Raw genomic sequence first — 12,698 nt, forward strand, 5'->3', positions numbered from 1 at the left:
GGACCTTCCTGTTATGGTTTCAAAGTTTTCTGCAAAAGACTTCACATACTCGTCAGTAAAATGTGGCCCTCAATCAGAGGATCTAACAGCTGGGCCTCCAAGCCTTGGTATTATTTTGTGTATCAGTGTTGTAGTCACCTCCTAAGCTTTTGCTGTCCTGGTAGGGAACGCTTCTGGCCAACCTGAAAAAACATCAGTTAATACCAACAAATATCGGTACCCCCCTTTTCCTGGGAGTTCTGAACAATCAGTTTGCCATTGTGGTCCAGGCCCATTCCCTTTCCCCATTTGACCCATTTCTAGCTTGGGCATATTTTTGGGATTAGTCTGGAGGCAAAGATCACACCGCTGTCACCTCTTCCACAGTGACAGACAAATCTCTAGCTCCTGTCTCCCTAATCAAATGTTTGCGTAGTGGTTCTAGTCCCCAAGGCCCCTTCTTCTGCTCTTCCCTTCCTAAAGGCCAAACCAGGTGGGAGAAAGCCCCACTGTGTTTGCTTTTTCAGGAGAAAAATAAGCGCTAAAAAGCCACTTTGGGGGTGCCCAGGTGGATCCAGTGGTATCCAGACCCCCCCCAGAGGGAGCATCCCCCAGCACCCCCAAGTCCTTCGCAGGGCTGCTCTCAGGCCCTCCATCCCCAGCTTGTGTTGATACCCGTGGTTGCCCGGGGCAGCTGCGTCTCCCAGGCGAGCTGGGTCCCGCCCCGGCCCGCCCCCGGCTCCTCGCAGTGTCCCTTCCCCCGGGCAACGCGGCTCTTCCCCGCCAACACCCGCCGGTGCCGGCCGGATGGAGCAGGCGGTGGAGCCGGTGCCCGGCGCCGAGCGGCTGTGCCGGTGCGCGGCGCGGGGGCTGGGGGTGCCGGCGGAGCGCTGGGAGCGCTGGGCAGGCGGGGAGGCGGCGGGGCCGCTGCTGCGGAGCTTCCTGGCGGGGCCGGCGGGGCTGGCGCTGCTGCTCTGGCGGGGCCCGGCCGGGGAGCTGGAGCTGGGGCCGCCCCCGCCGCCCCCCGCCGCAAGGGGCTGTTCTTCCTGCGGGCCCCCGGCGCCGGCCCCGGGGAGCTGCTCTGCGGGGACCTGCCCGCCGATGCCCTGCGGCACTTTGCCGCCCTCGTGGAGGAGGTGAGGATGAGGGGCCACGGGGGCAGGCTCAACATGAGGAGAAATTTGTTTGCTGGGAGATGGCAGAGCCTGGCCCAGGCTGCCCAGGGCGGGTGTGGAGTCTCCTTCTCTGAGACATTGAAACTCGCCTGGACCCACCTGTGTGATCTGCTCTGTGACCCTGCGTGAGCAGGGCTTGGACTGGGGGATCTGCAGAGATCCCTTCAACCTAACCAGGCTGGGATCCTGTGAGGCCTGGGCAGCCCCGGAGGTGCAGAGGGAGCCCTGGCACCCATGAGTACCGGGTGCCCCTCGCACATGGCAGCGGGGAAGGTGTCCCCTCCTACAGACAGGCTCCTTGGCCTCCCTCCCTTCTCTGCTGATGCACTTGTACCCTTAACTCTGCCCTTTGCAGTACCATGGACGGCTTTAGAACTCATATAAACCACCTGAATGCTGATCCACATCAGCTCTGTCTATCAGTGGGGTCCTTGTGGGACTGATGTACCCACAGGTGCTGGAGGGGACATCTGCAGGTCACCTACTCCAAACCCCTGCTCAAGCAGGGCCATCCAGAGCCAGTTGCCCAGGGCCATGTCCAGGTAGCTCTTCATTATCTCTAAGGATGGAGACTTCACAACCTCTTTGAGCAACCTGGGCCAGTGCTCGATTACTCTCATAGTGAAAAAGTGTTTTGTGATGTTCAGGAGCCTCCTGTAGCTCAGTGTCGGGTTATCTCAGGTGGGCGGATGTTTTCTTAAAGAGATTGTCAAGAGGTTCGAGTGCTTTTGCTTTGCTGTGTTATTAGCCTGAACTAGACAATGTTGTTTCGGTTTATTCCTGATGGCTCCTCACCTGGAGAAGTCTCAGGAATGAGGCTGTAATGGGAAAGCAGAGGAGCTGCTGGATTTGAGAAGCTCTGATCATGATGTTTGGTATATTAAGATGGTGACTGATAGATTGGATTCCCAAGAGCAGGCTGCCAGACTGGTTATCCTGGTTTTGTGAGAAAACACATTATTTATACGGGGAGCTTTTGTTTTGATGAGCCCCGTGGTCTTGCGAAGTCTGCACAAACAGTGGTTTTGCATCACGGCTGGCCAATAGCATTGCAAGCACCGTCTGCTATGGGTAGATGGTGGGGTAGGAACACTTTGGCAGATCCTGTTAAATCCTGTTTTCTGAATGCCTTTGGGAGCCGGGATTGTGCGTCCCAGCTGCGTGTTTGCAGGCTTTGCTCTCCCCTGTGCAGACATGCAGTATTTCTGCAGGGAGCAGATTGTGCCTGGTTTTCATCCTATTTTCCTCTCAAGCTTCACTTGAAGGCAAAAGCAGCGGTGGTGCTGGGTCAGGCAGATGGGGTGGGTCTGCGTGAAGGTGAAAAAGGTCTTGAATTTCCTGGGGTTGGGGTCGTGTGTTCCTCTGCCCACACTTTGTCTTTATTCGGTGAGGGGTCACAGCTGGTGACCTTGTCCACTTGTTGCTTCACTCCTGCGGTGCCGAAGGGAACACACCTGCTCTGTGGGCTGGGGCTTCATCCTGAGTCCAGTTATCATTTTAACAGTCAGAAAGAAAATGAACGGCTATCATTTGCCTGGTTACAACATCACTGGCATTAGCAGTCCACATGCTTTAAGTAATAGAGACACATCTTGCTAATAATGCAGCTAAAACTGCTGAAGGTGAACTCGTCAGCACCTGCCCGTGTGTTCCCTGGGGTTGTGCTCCCCCTTCCCACGGCTCCCTGGGCACGAAGGTGGCTGGTCGGGTCTTCTTCGGGTCTACAGAGCCAGCCACAGTTCCAAAGAGTCTTCAGCATCCTGGGACAGCACCATGGAGGTGCTGAGCTGCTTTATTGCGTTTCAATTTTATGTCCATTTGCAGCTATTTTTATGCCTTTAGTCACCTCCCCCCCCTCCCCTACCCCCACCCTGAGTCCAGTAACACAAAGGGCTGTTGTTTGTCACTAGGGACAACCTGGCTTTGTTAGGCTGTTGCCACAGGCTGGTCCCAGTGCAGAGCCAGCCAGGATAGGTGACAGACACGGTGTTGCTGTCACAGCTCAAACAAGCCAAAAGCAGCTCAAATCTGGGCAAACCCCGACCAGCCCCACAACCCCATGCTGCCGGGTCAGTAAAAGTGCTGATAAAGGCAAAGCTCCTGTTTGGTGGGCTGCAGCTGGGACCTGGGGGACCCTCACCACCAGTGTATCCCAGGGGGTACCAGCAGACCTTCCCTTGCAGCACACTGAGCTCAGCCCAGCCCTGGCAGGCTCAAAGGGCAGCCTGACGGCTGTGCCCATGGGCAGGGACATGGGGACCAAGCACCGGGGACAGTTGTGAGGGCAAGGGACAGCAGCCCATGGGGCCATCTCCAGTTGCGGGCTTGAAAGGCTGGGAGAGCCTGGGGATGGGGCTGCTCACTTTGCCTACTGGCTTCCACCCTCCTTGGCTGCTTGGATTTGGGGAAAAGGGTGTTCTGCTGTATAAAGTGGGCCTGTAGAGATGCCCATTCATCATCAGCTGCCTCTATTTCACATGGGAACTGCTTGAGACAGCAATGAATATGGGTCTCCAGGCTTGGCCAAGCACAGACCTCAGAGCCCGGTGGCCTGTCCGTCTCCTGCTGCACTTTTTTCTCCATTGGTCTTCCGTGACTCCCGCTGTAGGTGATCGTGCCCATCCTAACGAACAAGAAGGACCATCAGGGCTGGCCACAAGTGGTGTCACAAGACATCGTGCGTCATGTCCACAACCTCAAAAGTACCATTTTCACAGTTGTTGGCCAAGTAGACGGCAAGACCTTGCTGCCTCTCCCAGCTGGCTCAGAGGGAATTGAGGACATTGATCTGGAAAATGAGAAATCGTGAGTACCACCCCAAAATAACAGGTTCTGGAAGGTCCAGAGAAGCAGATGCGTTTGTACATCAAGTTGTCATCGTGTCTGGGCTGCGTGCGTGCCCCTGTGGAACCCCAGGAGATGTGTGGGTGCAGTGGAATGAATCACTCCTCAGACAGGACGTGGTGCGGGTGGGATTTTGTGAGAAGTTACTGCTTCCAAGGCAGTGGGGTGACCTGTCCTCAGCTTCCCAGCCCACTTGGTGGTGTTTCTTGCTGAATTAAGTGAGTTAATGACTGCAGGGATGTAGAATATTTTGAGGGAGAATGGTATGGGGAGAGAGAATCTTGCTGGATGTGTGAGTCTCCAGGTCAGATCCTGAACCTGAATGGATCTGATGTGACAATGACTGGCTGTGCAGAGAGGTGGCGACTGGCTCTTCATTTCCACCATTCACTTTATGAACAGTGTTGTTGCCCACACTGCTGCAGACATTCAGCCGTTTTCTCCAGAGTGTAATTCCTATATTAAACCAGTGACAAAATCTTATGGGGTTTGATTGTTTTGTGGTTTTGAAATGTGAAACCCTGTAAAATCCAGCTGCCCACACGGCCATTGGAAGTAGATCCAACTGAGCAATGCACATCAACAAAGTTAATCACGTACTCTGTTTACTACAGCATGGAACGGATAGATAAATCTCTGGTGTATGCCATGGAGTCGGCCATCATAGACTGGAGCCACCAGATCCAGGAGGCACTGAAGAAAGAGTCTTCAGAGCCTCTCCTGCAAGGCAGCAATCCGAACCCGAAGGTGGAGCTGGAGTTCTGGAAGAACAGGTACCCAGAGCAGCCTGGCCAGTGCATGGTGCCCTGTGGTGCTGGTTTTGTGTAGAGGGAGAGTGCTGGTGGTGGAGCTGCTAATTCCATGAGTTGAGAAGAACAGGCCACTTGGGGTTCATGTAGGCTTCAACTAAGGAAAATTGCTCCCGCACAGAAAATCATCATGATCTGCAAAGTGCCTGGGAGGTCACTGGGCAGCTGGCTGTGTTTTAACTTAGCCCCACCACAGGGGCTACACCTCAAGGGACTTTTTTCAGAAATGCCCTTTACAGGATCCCAGGCTGGTTGGGCTGAAGGGCCCTCTGCAGATCCCCCAGTCCAAGCCCTGCTCACGCAGGGTCACAGAGCAGATCACACAGGTGGGTCCAGGCGGGTTCGAATGTCTCAGAGAAGGAGACTCCACACCCGCTCTGGGCACTCTTTCGTCACTGTTCACTAGGAGCCATCCACAGGAGTAATTGCTGATGGACACCTGCTGGGGGCTGTCTGGAAATGGTGCATCTCAGCTGGCTGCTGTTCATCTGTCAGGGCCAGAGGGGCTTTAGATGCTCAGGAGCCTGGGAGTGGTATTTCCTCCTGCCCTTTGAAAACCTTTGTGCTGTACTGGTTCAGGCTGACTCGGGGCAAAGCCCTGCTGGCTGGAGAGCTGTTGCTAATGCCTGCAGAAACACGATGGCTTTTTTTCAGCGATGTTCTGTCAGTAGCAGAGCTGCTGTCATGCTGAACTCAGCACTTTCTGTCCTGTAGGGTTTGTCTGTGCCTCATGCAGCTTTCTCCCATTTCCACAGTCCATGTGTAGCTGGAGGAAGCCCTGAATCAGGCCCAGGGGAAACAGATGATGTTGGGGGACAGCTGATGGCCCAGTGTAGGTGGGTAACATGGCCACCAGCATCCTGGTGTGCATCAAGAACAGTGTGGCCAGCAGGCCCAGGGCAATGACTGTCCCACTGTACTCAGCGCTGGGGAAGCCAAACCTCAAATCAGTTTTGGGCCCCCCAGGCCAAGAAAGACCTTGAGGTAGTGGAGTGAGTTGAGAGAAGGGAATAGAGCTGGTGAGGGGCTGGAGCACAAGTGTGATGGGAGTGGCTGAGGGACCTGGGGGGTTCAGCTGGAGAACAGGAGCTGAGGGGAGACCTTCTGATCTCTGCACTGCCTGAAAGGAGCTTGGAGCCAGGGGGGGTCGGGCTCTGCTCCCCAGGAACAAGCGCCAGGAGCAGAGGAAACGGCCTCAAGTTGCGCCAGGGGAGGCTGAGGTTGGATATTAGGAAACATTTCTTCCCAGAAGGGGTTGTGAAGCATTGGAACAGGCTGCCCAGGGCAGTGGTGGAGTCACCATTCCTGGAGGGGTTGAACAGTCACAGAGATGACATTCTCAGGGACACGGGGCAGTGCCAGGGGTTAGGTTATGGTTGGACTCGATGATCTTGAGGGTCTCTTCCAACCAACTGATTCTGTGATTCTGTATCTCGGTTGCTGTAGGTGTGATGACCTGGAATGCATTTACAACCAGCTGACAACGAGGAAGGTCAGGAACATGATGGAGCTGCTGGAGAGAGTTGAGAGCAGCTACATCCCAGCCTTCAAAACCATGCTAATGGATGTTGAGGCAGGTGAGATGCTGGGGCAACTTTACCACAGTGCTGGCTTCTGGCCTTTCTTCATGGCCTGGTGTGACTGATTTCAAGCCAAATCTTTCTAGTTTGTGAATTGAGACTGGGCTGCTTGTGCTTGAGTCTAGGCTTTTGTTTCCAGGCTGGGACAAGCTCCATCGCTGGTCTGTTGAGCCAGACTCTTGCCAAAGTTCAGGGTGAATGGGTTTGGGAATTTATTCTGCTGTAATAAAGTGTTTGCATTACTCTAACAGGACTCACCTCAACTTCCACCAGCTCCTCTGGTGTTATTATGCAGGAATGGGAGTTCAGACTAAGAGGACAGATCTTGTACCTAAGACTGCTTTGTTAGAGCGCTGCTTCTCAGGCTTTGGCCACTGCAGCCCGAATTTCCTTGCTTTGCTTTGCTTAGGGGAGTTGAGCGCAGCCCAAGGAAATATTGCAAATCCCTGTCTGTAGTGAAAAACAGTGTAGTCCTGCTGGTCTGTCCCTGCAGACCAACACAGCTGGACATCCATGTCCAACCCAGCTGCTCTCTGGCACAATGAAACCATCTAGACTGTGTTAGCTGTGCACGTGCTGGCAGAAAACACTGTTCTTCACCACTTCACGTGCAAACATTGAATCTCTTAAGGATCTGTGTCACACTCTGCATTGTGCAGTTTAAATGGGCTGGAGAAACACCCCTTATATAAGGAGCCAAGGGTTCATTGTTAAACTAATTAATACTTTAAGGGTTTAATCAAAATACAACAAATATTTGGTTTTAATCCGGCTACAGCGATACTAACCCTAATTGGATAATTTGGACTATAATTGTTAATTTCCATTACAGCGCAGTTCAGATTTGTGTGCACCTGCTTTTAAGTCTCTGCCCCTTTCCCTGGCATTGTACTGGTGTGGCTGCTGTTGGTGGATTTGCTGGGAGGGTGATGCTGATAGTGGGAGTCTCTTCTTCCTTGGTCTTGGGCCTTAGGGGTTATTTTTGCATGCATTCAAGCACTTCTGTCACTTCTTGTTGGTCCACAGGTTTAATTGCACAACGATCTGGTTTTATTAATGCTTGCGCTCTGGGGTAATTCTTCAGGGTAAAACCACACAGCTGTACAGAGCTAAGCTAAAGCTTTCGACGAGTCAGACATCAGTTGCTTTACTGTTGACAGGTTTTCTATTACAGTCAGGACTAGTGGGGCCGTCGTCATCTGCCCACTGGACAAGGAGTTGCTTGAGCCAAAACTGAGCTAAAAAGGGCTCAGGCCAAGGCTGTACAGCCTGTCGTGCTGTACAGCAAGGCCATGGCTCACAGCCATGGCAGCACTGTATTTTTGGTGCTGTTGGGCAAATTCCGTGTGACTTTTTAGCAGTTGTGGACTCAGGCTCTCCACGAAGCCCTGTCCCAGCTCCCTGTCCCCTGCCATCACATCAGCTTATTTCTGTTCTGGTTACTGCCGCAGGTGAGTGATGTTCACGAGTGAGTGACCTGCAGCACACAGGTGGCTGAGGGTGCTCAGTGCTTGTCAGGACAGTTTCTTTTCCCAGGCACTTTTCCATGTGGTGAGGCCAGCACCTAGCTGGGAACCCAGCACACCGCAGCTGGGTGGTTCTTACCGCTTCTCACGTCTCTCAACACAGCTTTGACTGAAGCTCAGGACGTTCACCTGCACCTGACAGCCCTCAAGCGCCGCTTGGAAGACGTAGAGAGGGTTGAGTTCAGCGAGGTGAAGCCTTTCCTGCTCCCCCTGCTCCACGTGGTGTGTTTGATCTGGGTCACCTCCAAGCACTACAACATGCCCGTGCGGATAGTGGTGCTGCTCCAGGAGATCTGCAACCTTCTCATTGAGCAGGTCTGTGGCTGTGATGCCTGTGTTTGCAGTCCCCTGTGTCCCCTCTCCCCTTCTTCCTATTGTCCTTCCCTGGAAAAGTGATTCTTTAGGCAACATTTAACTTAATAAACAGGTTCAAATGTGTTCAACACGAGAAGTCCTTGTTTTCCATGATGGCAGAAGTGACCTCTCAGGTGTGATTTTGCTCTTCCAGGCCCTGGTGTACCTGTCTCCAGAAGACCTTCTGAAAGGGGACATGGAGGAGAGCCTGGGCAAGGTGCGAATGGTGCTCGGTATCCTGAACATGTTCAAAGAGGCATTTGAGGAGAGAAGGGAAAAACTGCACATGTATTATGAACCAGGCCAAGAAGTGAGGGAGTGGGACTTCAGCTCCACGATGGTGTTTGCGAGGCTGGACACCTTCCTGAAGAGACTGGAGATGGTGGAGGTGAGACTCTGGTCTTGAAAAACATTGCAAACCGTCAGGAGAACTCTGTAGCCAGGAGATCACTTGCTGGCATCTTTCCTTTCTATAGCTTCACCTGATACCAGGGAATGGGGCCACTCTTTTGCTGTTAGGTCTCCTGTTACAGCGAGTCTAAGACTGTGTTTTACTATGTCCTGCTCAGTGCATATGTAAGCTGGTCAGGTTGATAGGTGTGTTTTTTGCTCTCAGGAGTCCCGTTGGACTCCTTGCTCCTGTTGGGGCAAGAAAAGGAGGATTACTGGAGGTGTGGTTTGCACAGCTGTAAATAAAGCAATGTAATCTCCCAGGTCTCCTGGTGCCATCAGAGACAGATTTAGGTCATGGTTGGACTCAATGATCTTAAGGGTCTCTTCCAACTGAAATGGTTCTATGATTCTATGACACCCTAGAGCTGGGTCCTGCCTGTCTTGGAGAGGCCAGATGGCAGGATCCCCTTGGCTGTGCCACGTGGGCCTGGGGAGGAGCAGGGACACGTTCCTCACCAGGTTGTCCCTTCGCATCCTCATAGTCCATCAAACTGGGGTGCTGTGGCTCAGGGGTGTCCCTGTTTGCCAGATCTGTCACCTGAGGCAGGGACATTGGGGTGTCATCCCTGAGCTCCCAGTGTGGCCAAGGGCTCCTTGAGCCACAGGAGATGTTCTGCAGAGAGCAGGTCTGAGTGTGAATGTGGGAGCTCCCTATGCTCTCCTTACCACATGGCTGTGTCTGGAGACCACAGACATACAGACACCATATGTACCTGTTATACAGACACTGTATATACCTCTTATACAGATACTGTATGTACCTCTTGTACAGACCTTGCATGTACCTGTTATCTCTCACGTGGCTAACCACACACATTCATCTGCTCTCCACACACATCCCAAATGAATTTCTTTGTTGATTGTTGCTGCGTTCTCAGTGTGTAGGGTTGGATGGCCAGTGTACAGGTTGCTGGTGTTTGCAGTTTTACTGCTTTAAATGTGCCATATACTTTTATGTGTTCCTTAATTAACTATGTTGAAAACTGTCATGACTGGTGCCTATTTTAAAAGTATTCATAATGATGGTTTCCAGTAGGGTTTGATGTGAAATAAACCAAATTATGCTGGTCAGTGTAGAGAGGAATATAAATAGACACAGGAATAACTGCAGGTTATCATGAGGACAGTGTTGGTGACAGGTTTACTGGGACCCTGTAAAGGCTCTGGGGCACTGACTGCTGGGATTCCATGGATGCCATGGGCACACTGTGGATATGGGCTGCAGACAAAAGCCAGTGGGGAGGTTTTGAGCTGGGGCACTGTGCGTTTTGACCAGTGTCTGTTTCCTCCTTCCGTGGCTGTCCCACACTCCAGGGACAGTAGAAGCTGCAGTATCTGGAGTCAGAGGGAGAGCCTGCGGAGTGAGCTGTAAAACAATAATTAAAAGCATAGTGCACACCAGCCTGTTAATGAGGAAAACTGCTGCATCTCTCTCCGTCTCAATTTCCCCTCATCACTTCATTTCAAGCAACCTTGCAAGACAAAGCAAGGGACAACTGGTATTTCCACATTATTTTTTTGCCTTACTAGGTATTTGTTCAAGCGGATGTGCTGGTGTGTCGAAGTGAATATGAATGCATATGTGCATTTGTTTTCGAATTTTCATAAAAGCTGCAGTTACACTGGTGCATGGGTAGCCCATGAGCACGTGAAGAGGGAAGGATCCCTTTCCTTTGGTTCGTTGCACTGTTTGATATTACGTGTCTGTGGTAAAACCTGCTGCCCTGCTCGGGTGGCCCCAGGACAAGTGCAAGCAGAGAGTGGCCACCAGTACATTCCTGTGCACATTTCTCCTGGTCCTCTGAGACAATGGATGTTCAACCAGCCCTTACTTGGCCCTACCTAGGGAGACAGATGAGGTGGGATGGCAGCAGAGCTGCCCAGTGCTGCCACCACCACTGGGGGAGCGGGACATTTTCCCAAGAGGTGACACTGCCAGGCTGCAGAGGATGGGAAGGGAAGGGAAGGACCCGTGTGCCACCTCAGCAGAGAGGGCCAGCGGGGCAGGTGCTGCAACACCCACTTGGACACGTGGAGGTTTGACTGCGCAGGAGCTTTGGACAGTTTGGGTACCTGTAAATATTAGAAATCTGTCCTTGGTTAATACCTATAAAATTGGGATTCTTAGCTATGCTGGATGACATATAAGAGTCTCATATCCTGCTTTGGATCTGTCCTTTAAATACACTTCAAAGCGATTTTACAGTTGTCATGGTATTTCTAGTGGCTGCAGCAGGTCTCACTGGGCAGGGACGTGTTATGAGCAGCCACTGATGCTCAGGACAGGCAGATCAGGCTCCCCCCTTCCCATCCCTGCCACCCAGCCTGAGCACCAGCGCTGTGCTTGGGAAGGTCCCTCAGCAAGTGCAACTCTGTCGTGACAACTGTTGTCATCTTCTTTTGTCAACATCATGACCTGTGTCTCCCTCCGTTGACTTTGAAGGATCTCCTGGCAACTTCCTTGGACTTGATGAAGCTGGAGAAAATTGAATTCAGTGGGATTAAAGGGAAGACCCTGGGCCAGCAGGTCCTGGACATGTATGAGGAATTCCAGGAGGCATACAAGGTGTTTTCAGAGCGAACCTATGACTGTCTTGACCTGACCAACACGGTAGGTGGGACCAGTTTGCGGGAACATCAGGAACATGTGCATGTTTCCAAAGCAGCAGTTTCCTGCTATCTTCTTCCCAGCTCTTTCCTCCTTTCATTATGATCTGATCTGGTACTGGAGGGAACAGGGAGCCGCTGGCCTTTCCTGCAGAGATTTGGGACTTCTTGCACGTCTATATCTAACATATCTTGCTAGATCAGCACCTTAGATCAGTGCAGCTGGGAAACTGGGATTTCCATGAGTTATGCACAAGCTTTTGCTGTACATGGTGCTTGCTGAGGTATAAGAGCTATACCAACACCCACATCTCTTTGCTTTCCTGCTCTTGGTATTTACCATGTTTCCCCAAAAATAAGACCTACCCCAAAAACAAGCTATAGCATGATTTTTCAGGATGCTTGAAATATGAACCCTATTCAAAAAATTAGCCCTAGTTACAGTTCATAAAAAAGTCAATTTAAATAGGGTCCAGGCAGCTATACATGTAAAAAAGTAAGCATCTTTTGCAGCAAAAATTAATATAAGACTCTGTCTTAGTTTTGGAAAAACAAGGTAGTTTGCCTGATGAGGGCCAACTCAGATCATCTCTGGGATGTGTTCACTCCTGCCTAGATGAACACATGGCATCTGGGGCTCTCAGAATTCAAGGATGCTCTATTTTATTATCAGTAGTGCTTTAATTAAAGGAATATTCCCAGCCCTCTGGGACCTGCCTGGTGTGGGGATGGGTGGCTCGTGCTTTGCTTCCTGCAGCTCCCAGTACATCTCTGCAGGGGGTGGCACGTCCCCAGTGTTTCTTGCTGGAAAGCTGCTTGCTCCATAGCACCCCTCCTTCAGCAGGGCAGGCACAGAGGAGAGGTGACAGTGGCTCTGCAGGAGGTGGCTTGGGTTTGGTGACCCCATGGCCATTTGTGTGACTCTGAGTCATGTTTGTTCTTTCAGTGCTCTAGTTTTGCACCCTCTGCCACTGCTGGAGCCGTTTTTTTTAGCTAAAACATGGCATCTGGATCTGCTGGAGCTCAGCAGTAGCAATAGTAAAAGCTATTTCCTTGCACTTTGTCCTTTGGAAAAGAGACACATGACCTCATTTTTAGTGGTTTTGTCCAAGCTAGAACAGAAGGACTGTCACGGACTGTCAAGTTCAGTCTTTGATTTGGACTCTTTTACGTGTAGGAAAACAAATATAGATGTTACTCTTGAAGTTCAAAGGATTTATTACAATGGAAGCAAGAAAAGCAGTGCAAGAAGATGATGGAAATTACAGAAACCCAGTACTGTTGAGTTTGAAAAGGACCTCTGGAGATCACCCAGTCCACCTTCCCTGCTCAAAGCAGGCTCAGCTAGAGCAGGACTGTGACTGGTCAGGT

At 51.6% G+C, this 12,698-nt stretch overlaps 1 pseudogene; it reads left to right on the forward strand.

Moving 5' to 3' along the window:
* Window positions 1–12,698, forward strand: part of LOC136111380 (dynein axonemal heavy chain 9-like) — a 122,964-nt pseudogene that overhangs the window by 7,323 nt on the left and 102,943 nt on the right.

This window comes from Patagioenas fasciata, chromosome 32, assembly GCF_037038585.1.
Source record: "Patagioenas fasciata isolate bPatFas1 chromosome 32, bPatFas1.hap1, whole genome shotgun sequence".
NCBI classification, from domain to species: Eukaryota; Metazoa; Chordata; class Aves; order Columbiformes; family Columbidae; genus Patagioenas; species Patagioenas fasciata.